The sequence below is a fragment of the Lolium perenne genome, chromosome 6 (assembly GCF_019359855.2).
Source record: "Lolium perenne isolate Kyuss_39 chromosome 6, Kyuss_2.0, whole genome shotgun sequence".
Classification (NCBI taxonomy): domain Eukaryota; kingdom Viridiplantae; phylum Streptophyta; class Magnoliopsida; order Poales; family Poaceae; genus Lolium; species Lolium perenne.
Genome location: NC_067249.2, coordinates 269,580,485 through 269,590,650, shown reverse-complemented (window position 1 = coordinate 269,590,650; position 10,166 = coordinate 269,580,485). Strand labels below are relative to the sequence as shown.

Here is a 10,166-nt window from a genome sequence, read left to right as displayed (position 1 = left end):
GACCTAAAAGTAACAATCATGCACTAGTAGAAAAAGGGGCAATAGGCCCGGTCCATTTGGGCCTTTAGACCCGGTTCCCGAACCGGGACCAACTAGGCGGGACTAAAGGGGGTACCCTTTAGTCCCGGTTCAAAGATCAACCGGGCCTAAAGGCCTCGACACGTGGTGCGGCCAGGGAGCTCGCGGTGGAAGGGCTTTGGTCCCGGTTCGTGGTACGAACCGGGCCTAGGTTTCTCTGCCGCGGCAGAGAATTGCTATTTCTCTGCCGCGGCACAGATTTAGGCTGTACCAGCGTTTCTGCGCGCGGCGAGAGAAACAGAAGCGTTTCTCTGCCGCGGCAGAGTTTCAGCAATGCATATATATCATTCAAGAAACCACAAAAAATCGTCATGAATATATATAGACATCGTCAACAGTACACGACATAGTCAACACAGTACACGTAATGCATGCATATTTACAATACAACATCTCCTCGACGAATATCCTCCGCCGTCACGATCTTCCGATAGTGCTCTCCACCTGGGGTAAGGACCTCGGTAATAAAGAATCCCGCGATTTCCTCTTGAATTGCTTTTATTTGATCCGCTGTTATGAAAGTGTCCCGCAGGCGTGTCATCTATATTTAAAAAAGGAGATCAATATATGAATGGAACTCAATACAATAGATGGTACTAATTAAGATTAATTGTGAAATTTTGTTATCGTACACGAGTGTGGTGTATTTGGGCATCACCACCCTTGGGACAGGCCATGTCACGCATGAAGGTGCAGACGTAGTATCCACATAAGTTATTCCCTTGTTCCTGCCTCATACACTTTACGAAAAAATAGTTCGATCAAACTAATAATCAAGCATCGTATTGAAAGTAAATATCATATATAAAGTTTCACGGACATAGCTATATATATATAGTACTACTTACAGGGTAATCTTCAAATGTAAGCTCCGGTTTCCATTTACCCGGAACAGTATTGATGAACCGTTTCCAAGCCCTGCCCGGCAAAAAATAATGAGTAAATGAGTAATTGATTAGTTGATGATATCTTCGAATTAGAGCAGATGAAGATGACAATACGAAATTGATTGAAACTACCTCTGGAGGATGGCAGCCATGTCCGCCCATTCCGCATATTCTTTACGTTTCGAGTCCATGACTTTTACGACTCCAAGGTGAAGATCAATGATTAGGAGAATAAAGTGGAAACTGCACAAGCATAGCTCAATGATTACGAGAATAAAGTGGAAGGTGCACAAGCATAATGTATGTTATATATAACACTCACTTGAAGTTGTAGGGAAAGAATATATCCTCTTTGTCTGCTTGCTTCTCTAAAAACATTACGATGTTATCCTCTGTGTCCTTGGCGAAGTCTCGAACCGTAACTTCATGAACTGTGTTTGGGTCTATGAACCCCAGCGGTAGGAGCTTGCCTCTTTTGTATTCCAGCTTCTTCATTCTGCATAATTAAATGTATAGCGTACACAAAGAATATAATGAGGATAATTGTTAGTGCAAATGAATGAGCTACAAACTTAATTACACAAATAAATCACTTACGACGGTAGCAACTGATGACAGCTTTGTCGAGGGCGTCTTGATTGAATAACTGAAACAGTTCTTCTAACTCAAGGTTTATCTCGTCTTCCCCCCGGAAGTAATGCTCATCTCTAAGATACACCGTGAGGTAGGCATCACCTCTTCGACAGGCTTTCAGGTACCAGTCATGCAACCTTCGCATCTGAGTCCCTAGACGCGCGAGCTCACCAGGTTTGACGAGATCAGATCCGTATCTATACGTGTTTACCACTTGAGCCGTTGGATAGTAATCTTCGTACTCAACTGATGCTCCCTGAGCTCTAGCCGCCCGTTCGATCATCGATGCCGTCTCTGGATCATGATAGGGCTCCACGATGAAGTGGGGTACGGCCTGAATGTCCTGCTGTCCAAGCTGGGCGACTTTTTTTTGCTTCTTTGCTCGCTCTAGAGGACTGTCCAAGAGAGCGGTCATAATCAGCTCTCAGCTCAGGTCTCTTCATTCTCGTCTCGGCAAAGTGCTTCAGCATGCGGTGGAATAAACATCTTCTTCGGCGCAAGAAACGCCTTTTGCTCTTCAGTCTGCTCATGTGGTAACAACTCTGGAGTCTGTGCCCTCATTGGAGTTGATGATCTCTTCGGAGCTGTAGGAGGTGCCGCGGACCGCTTCCTCTTTTGCTTAGGTGGAGGCGGCGGAGTCTCCTGACGAGGAGGAGGAGGCGGCGGAGTATTTTCACGCGGAGGAGACTGGTCATGGATAGGGGAATCATCATCGCGCAGAGGAGAATCATCACGCGGAGGAGACTGCACAGGTGGCGGAGGAGGCGGAGGTGGCCTGCTTGTTGGCTTCTCACCTGGAAACACAATGTTCTCCTTCCGCCATTGCACGGTGGTTCTACGGGCTTCTCCCAGTTCTTTGATTTCCCCATCTTCACCTGCAGGGTGCTCAAGCACCAACCCCTCATAATCTCTCAACACTTCATCCACCATCACAACAGCAAAGTCGTCTTGGACCGGACGGCAATGGTAAGACCTTGTAGGTAAGAGGATGCCGACCGCCGCCTTGAAGGATAGGTTGAAAACTTTAACATGCAGCTCACAAGGACGGCTCTCAGTGAGATCATCCACGGGGGGGTAGCGAGGAGGCTCGACCACCTGGTCATCATCATAATTATCCACCTGCTGAGAGGAAGCCACGCTGCTTTTCCGGTGTGGTTGAGATTGCAGCGGGGCGAGGGCATTGAGCAATGCAGGATCTACAGCCTGCCCCCGAGCCATCTGAGATGTAAGTACTTGGGTTACCATGGTTAATTGGGCTTTCATGGTGCTCATACCCTCCTCTAAGTTAGCCAGGCGGTCTGTTTCCCTTGCCTTCCTCCTCTCATGGCTTTTATCAGGAAATCTCTTCCTTTCCGCAGGAAAGCCATACTTCCACGGAACGGAGCCTTCTGTGCCTCGTGTTCGTCCGCCGTGTTCTTTGTTCCCAAGGGCGCGTGTCAGCTCATCGTTCTCTCTTTCGGGCTGGAACAACCCCGCCTCCACGTCCCTATGTGCTCTTTCCAGGGCATCAATGGGAACCTTCAGATGAGCTTTCTTATAGATGCACTTCCCTGTTTCTGGATCCAACGTTCCCCCAATCCCGTAGAACCACTCCTTGCACCGTTCGATCCAACCGTGTGTCCCTAATCTGATCCCTTTACTGGTCAGTTCCGCCTCAGCTGCCTGCCACTTAGGACGGTTAGCCCTGTATCCACCTGGACCCAGAATTTGGTGATATAGCTTCAACGCAGCATTTACCTTATTTATTTCCGACCTTCTCTTAAATTCTTCTGACTCCGTGCTGTACTTCACGAATTTGTCCCAGTGATTTTTTACCTTCTCACTGTCCGGAGTCTTCTTTAACTTGATAAGGCGGCGCAATCTTTTCTTGTGGCTCTTGAATAGTTCGGCCATCTTCTTCTTGCCAAACTCGCGGAGGGCCTGCTCCATCTTGGCCTTTTCAGCGTCACCCCCCTCTTCGGGTACTATGTTGAAATGTGACATGAGCTTGTTCATAATGCTGTTTTTGGCTACATCATCGATATAAAGACCTTGAGCTTCTTCCTCTGCAGACAGCACTAGTCCCTTCGGCTTGTGCCATTCTCGAACGCTGATTGGGACGTGGTCCCTAACAAGCACTCCGCATTGAGCTATAAATGCCTTTGCACCTTTCTCTGGAGCAATCGGTTTACCATCCTTTTCGATGTGGGTGATGTCGTGCCTAACACCGTCATCCAACTTTTTGGCCGGGCCTCGCTTCCTCGACTTTACAGAAGAAGTGCTCGATCCGGAGGGCTAAAAAAGAAATAGTTCATAGTCAGTACAATTTAATTAGTTAATGCATCTAGTCGATCAACAGCGGCTTAATTAATTTATATACCTCGGTGATAACTACAGTTCGGGAGCCATTATGATGATCTTGTTCCTCACCGGCGCCACTAGGATCTTCTTCCTCAATATTCTGCGCTCCCTCACCGGAGTCATTCAAATAAGTCTCGGTGACATCGTCACCGCCATCATCTGGAATAACGTCGTCGTCGCGATCATCCAGAGTACCGTTTGCTATGAGTTCCTCCATGAAATTTTCTTGAATTTCATCTCTGTCCATGCTTTCTACAATGATCTGCAAGCTATACATAGGAACCATCATATGATCAAATTAAGGATAATGCAGAAAACTGAAAATGGAGTTACATATGTAGTTCTTAACTAAGGATCGATAATATAGTAGTGTTGAAAGCAGATACTGCAGTTACATGCATACATAGATCGGGTTCATGTTTATTTAACCCTAATACATATCAATCACTACTACAACCACTCAACCGCGCTGACCGGGTCCTAGAGGGCGCCGACCGGGTCCTGAGCCGCGCTGGGTGTACCCCCAAAGCCACGGAACAACAACGGGAGCATAGCTAACATGAGATCCCCGCATAACGCTCCATCTGGTCCTATACATGTTGTCTAACGCGTACATGTAACGGCGAACGTGCTGGTCCTCCGCTTCAATGCGCTGAGCTACCTCCTCCGGCGGGGCCGGCTCCCTCTGAAACGCCCGTGGCCCATAAGACCTCCACCAAAGAATATCCGGGTCGACAACGGGACCCGGATTCCGCACCAAGGTGCGCGACCCGGAAGCTAAGACCTCCCAGTGCCACCCCGGCGGAGCCCAGTCCCGGACCTCCCCCATCTGCTCCATCTCCTCTAGAAGAGTCAGACCACGGCGCGGCGGCTGTCGCGGCATCGTAGCTACGAAAACAAATCATATATATATGTACCAACGTTAACATAAATTAAAAAATAAATTCACTACTTAGTCGGCGCCGGCACTACCGTTTGGGGGGCGCCGGCACTACATACTTTATTTTGGGCCGGGGGCGCGGTGGCACTACATACTTACTAACTAACACTAACACTAACTAACTAATTTTTCACTAACACTAACACTAACACTAACACTAACTTTTTCACTAACACTAACACTAACAAACTAACTAATTTTTTATCTAACACTAACACTAACACTAACAAACTAATTTTGTAACTTTTTTTCTAATTAACAACTACACTAATTTAAATCAAACTAACTATTTCTAACTAATTTACTAACTATTTTTGTAACTAAACTAATTCAAACTATGTACTAATTTAAATCAAACTAACTATTTCAATTGTAACTAATTTACTAACTATTTTTGTAACTAATTTACTAACTATTTTTATAACTAATTTAAATCAAATTATGTACTAATTTACAAATGAATCTATTTTGTAACTAAACTAATTAATCTAACATATATAAAAACAAAAAAAAAACTAATTAATATAATACACTATGTCCAATTTGATAATTATAAGAAACAAAAAAAATAAAAAATTAAGGGTGGCCGGGGGGCTCTCACCTTGCCGGCGGCGGTGGAGGAGGGGCGCGGCGGTGGAGCGCGGGCGACGGCGGTGGAGCGCGGGCGGCGGCGGTGGAGCGCGGGCGGCCGCGATTCACGGCGGCAGCGATTAAGGCCGGGGCGCGGCGGTGGAGAGCGCGGCGGCGGCGCGCGAGACGGCCGGCTGCGCGCGCGTCGCCGGAGAGAGGAGAGAGGCGGTGCACGCACGGCGGCGCGGTGGCGGTGCGCGAGGCGGAGGGCGGCGGTGGTGCGCGCGGCGGAGGCGGTGGCGATTCGCGGCGCGGCAGCCTGGCGGCGCTGTGGTGTCTCCTCCTCGCGCGATTGATTTGCGCGAGGAAGGAGACGAGCAGTTATAGTGCCCCCCCCTTTGGACCCGGTTGGTGTTACAAACCGGGACCAAAGGCCCCCCTTTGGACCCGGTTTGAAACCGGGACTAAAGGCCATTTTTGCTGCGTTTTCGCTGCGCGCGCAAAAAAGGCCTTTAGTCCCGGTTTGTAATACAAACCGGGTCCAAAGGCCACTTTTTTAAAAAAGTTTCATTCCCGCCTTATTTCAAATGAAAAAAAAGCCACCGCACTGCCACACGTGTCCACCGCCGCCACCGCCATGCATGTACAGGCCACCGCCGTGCGACGTGTAGATCCCGCTTCCACGTGCCACGCCCCGCCGCTTCCCCGCGCCACCTGTCGCCGCCGCTTCCACGTGCCACGCCCCGCCGCTTCCCCGCGCCACCTGTCGCCAAACTTGCCGCGTCGCTGTGCTATAAAGCGCCGCGTGCGCGCGGAACCACACGTCGTCGTCGCCTCCGTTCATTCGTCGCCGGGATGCCGCCGCGCCGTCGCGGCTCGTCCGGCTTCCGTGGCGTCCGAGCGCGTCCGAACGGTAGGTTCTACGCCGAGATGTGCGCCGGTGGCTTCCGGCTCACCCTCGGCACGTACAACACCCCGGAGCTGGCGGCGCGCGCTTACGACGCGGCCGCATGGCGATTTCGGCGGCCACGGTGCGACATGAACTTCCCAGACGTCGAATCGCTAGAGGAGGCGGAGTTCCTCGCGCCGACGCCGTGCCTCGTCGACGACGAGGACCGTCGCCGCCACCGCCAGGTGCAGCGCCGGATCGCAATCGCCGAGCACGACGAGGAGTTGATGCGCCAGTGGAGGGCTGATACGTCTCCGACGTATCGATAATTTCTTATGTTCCATGCCACATTATTGATGTTATCTACATGTTTTATGCACACTTTATGTCATATTCGTGCATTTTCTGGAACTAACCTATTAACAAGATGCCGAAGTGCCAGTTGCTGTTTTCTGCTGTTTTTGGTTTCAGAAATCCTAGTAAGGAAATATTCTCGGAATTGGACGAAATCAAAGCCCAGGGGCCTATTTTCTCACGAAGCTTCCAGAAGTCCGAAGGAGAGACGAAGAGGGGCCACGGAGGGGCCACACCATAGGGCGGCGCGGCCCCCCCCTTGGCCGCGCCGGCCTGTAGTGTGGGGCCCCCGTGCCGCCTCTTGACCTGCCCTTCCGCCTATAAAAAGTCTCCGTGACGAAACCCCCAGTACCGAGAACCACGATACGGAAAACCTTCCAGAGACGCCGCCGCCGCCGATCCCATCTCGGGGGATCCAGGAGATCGCCTCCGGCACCCTGCCAGAGAGGGGAATCATCTCCCGGAGGACTCTACGCCGCCATGGTCGCCTCCGGTGTGATGTGTGAGTAGTCTACCCCTGGACTATGGGTCCATAGCTGTAGCTAGATGGTTGTCTTCTCCCCATTGTGCTATCATTGTCGGATCTTGTGAGCTGCCTAACATGATCAAGATCATCTATCTGTAATTCTATATGTTGCGTTTGTTGGGATCCGATGAATAGAGAATACTTGTTATGTTGATTATCAAAGTTATATCTATGTGTTGTTTATGATCTTGCATGCTCTCCGTTATTAGTAGATGCTCTGGCCAAGTTGATGCTAGTAACTCCAAGAGGGAGTATTTATGCTCGATAGTGGGTTCATGCCTCCGTGAATCTGGAGGAGTGACAAGAACCACTAAGGTTACGGATGTGCTGTTGCCACTAGGGATAAAACATTGGTGCTATGTTCAAGGATGTAGTCACTGATTACATTACGCGCAATACTTAATGCAATTGTCTGTTGTTAGCAACTTAATACTGGAGTGGGTTCGGATGATAACCTGAAGGTGGACTTTTTAGGCATAGATGCAGTTGGATGACGGTCCATGTACTTTGTCGTAATGCCCAATTAAATCTCACTATACTCATCATGATATGTATGTGCATGGTCATGCCCTCTCTATTTGTCAATTGCCCAACTGTAATTTGTTCACCCAACATGCTGTTTATCTTATGGGAGAGACACCTCTAGTGAACTGTGGACCCCGGTCCAATTCTCTATACTGAAATACAATCTACTGCAATACTTGTTCTACTGTTTTCTGCAAACAATCATCTTCCACACAATACGGTTAATCCTTTGTTACAGCAAGCCGGTGAGATTGACAACCTCACTGTTTCGTTGGGGCAAAGTAGTTTGGTTGTGTTGTGCAGGTTCCACGTTGGCGCCGGAATCCCTGGTGTTGCGCCGCACTACATCCCGCCGCCATCAACCTTCAACGTGCTTCTTGGCTCCTCCTGGTTCGATAAACCTTGGTTTCTTTCTGAGGGAAAACTTGCTGCTGTGCGCATCATACCTTCCTCTTGGGGTTCCCAACGAACGTGTGAATTACACGCCATCAAGCTCTTTTTCTGGCGCCGTTGCCGGGGAGATCAAGACACGCTGCAAGGGGAGTCTCCACTTCTCAATCTCTTTACTTTGTTTTTGTCTTGCTTAGTTTTATTTACTACTTTGTTTGCTGCACTAAATCAAAATACAAAAAAATTAGTTGCTAGTTTTACTTTATTTGCTATCTTGTTTGCTATATCTAAAACACAAAAAAATTAGTTTACTTGCATTTACTTTATTCATCATGTTTCCTTTTAATTTTACCACAAAAAACATACCGGTAGGACGTGGGTCTATAGTTGGGAGAAATAATATAGAAGAATTTTTCAATCATGTTAGTACTATTGAAAATTTTGAAGATAGACACTTGGTAGACCTTGCGTCTACTTATGAAATTGCTGCTGCGCATTTAGTTCGCCTGTTGGAAACTAAATTTGTTAATCTTAATCCTATAATCCAACACATGTTTTTCACACTTGGTGATATGGAAGAGGGGGAAAAGAAAGATTTTGTATTAGAAACCCTTCTTAGAGAATTTGGTGGTCTAGCAAGAGAAGCTAGAAAGGTGTTTGCTAAATTTAATATGCTTGGTTCTCCTACTAATTTTGTTAGTCTCCTTGAAAGGATGGATATGGATAGAATAAGATACACTAATAATATTGATGATGGAGGGGAGATAAAAGCACCAATACCATGTAAGCTCTTAGCTATGAATGATGCATTAGAAAATAACTATGCTTGGCTAGTTCCTAAAAATTTGTTTGATGAGAGTAGCACGCCTAAGACTAATGAAAAGGGAGATGCTGAAACTTATGTATCCAATATACTATGCCTAGTTGAGAAAACTCCACACCCCGCTGAGAATGCATCACCCTTCGATAATACTTGATACACACTTTCTGCGCCTAGCTGAAAGGCGTTAAAGAAAAGCGCTTATGGGAGACAACCCATGTTTTTACCTACAGTACTTTGTTTTTATTTTGTGTCTTGGAAGTTGTTTACTACTGTAGCAACCTCTCCTTATCTTAGTTTTGTGTTTTGTTGTGCCAAGTTAAGCCGTTGATAGAAAAGTAAGTACTAGATTTGGATTACTGCACAGTTCCAGATTTCTTTGCTGTCACGAATCTGGGTCCACCTCCCTGTAGGTAGCTCAGAAAATTAAGCCAATTTACGAGCATGATCCTCAGATATGTACGCAACTTTCATTCAATTTGAGCATTTTCATTTGAGCAAGTCTGGTTCTATTTTAAAATTCGTCAATACGAACTGTTCTGTTTTGACAGATTCTGCCTTTTATTTCGCATTGCCTCTTTCGCTATGTTGGATGAATTTCTTTGATCCACTAATGTCCAGTAGCATTATGCAATGTCCAGAAGTGTTAAGAATGATTGTGTCACCTCTGAATATGTCAATTTATATTGTGCACTAACCCTCTAATGAGTTGTTTCGAGTTTGGTGTGGAGGAAGTTTTCAAGGATCAAGAGAGGAGTATGATGCAACATGATCAAGGAGAGTGAAAGCTCTAAGCTTGGGGATGCACCCGGTGGTTCACCCCTGCATATATCAAGAAGACTCAAGCGTCTAAGCTTGGGGATGCCCAAGGCATCCCCTTCTTCATCGACAACATTATCAGGTTCCTCCCCTGAAACTATATTTTTATTCCGTCACATCTTATGTGCTTTTTCTTGGAGCGTCGGTTTGTTTTTGTTTTTTGTTTTGTTTGAATAAAATGGATCCTAGCATTCACTTTATGGGAGAGAGACACGCTCCACTGTAGCATATGGACAAGTATGTCCTTGGTTTCTACTCATAGTATTCATGGCGAAGTTTCTCCTTCGTTAAATTGTTATATGGTTGGAATTGGAAAATGATACATGTAGTAATTGCTATAAATGTCTTGGGTAATGTGATACTTGGCAATTATTGTGCTCATGATTAAGCTCTTG

At 47.1% G+C, this 10,166-nt stretch overlaps 1 long non-coding RNA gene across 1 annotated transcript; it reads right to left on the bottom strand.

Moving 5' to 3' along the window:
• Positions 1-392: 392 nt before the first annotated feature.
• On the bottom strand, positions 393-1,205 carry LOC127326720 (uncharacterized). Its single transcript, XR_011746943.1, has 3 exons — positions 1,098-1,205; positions 927-996; positions 393-818 (listed from the first exon to the last, which is right to left on the bottom strand). It is a non-coding gene; the product is annotated as an uncharacterized lncRNA (long non-coding RNA).
• Between the last annotated feature and the right edge of the window lie 8,961 nt (positions 1,206-10,166).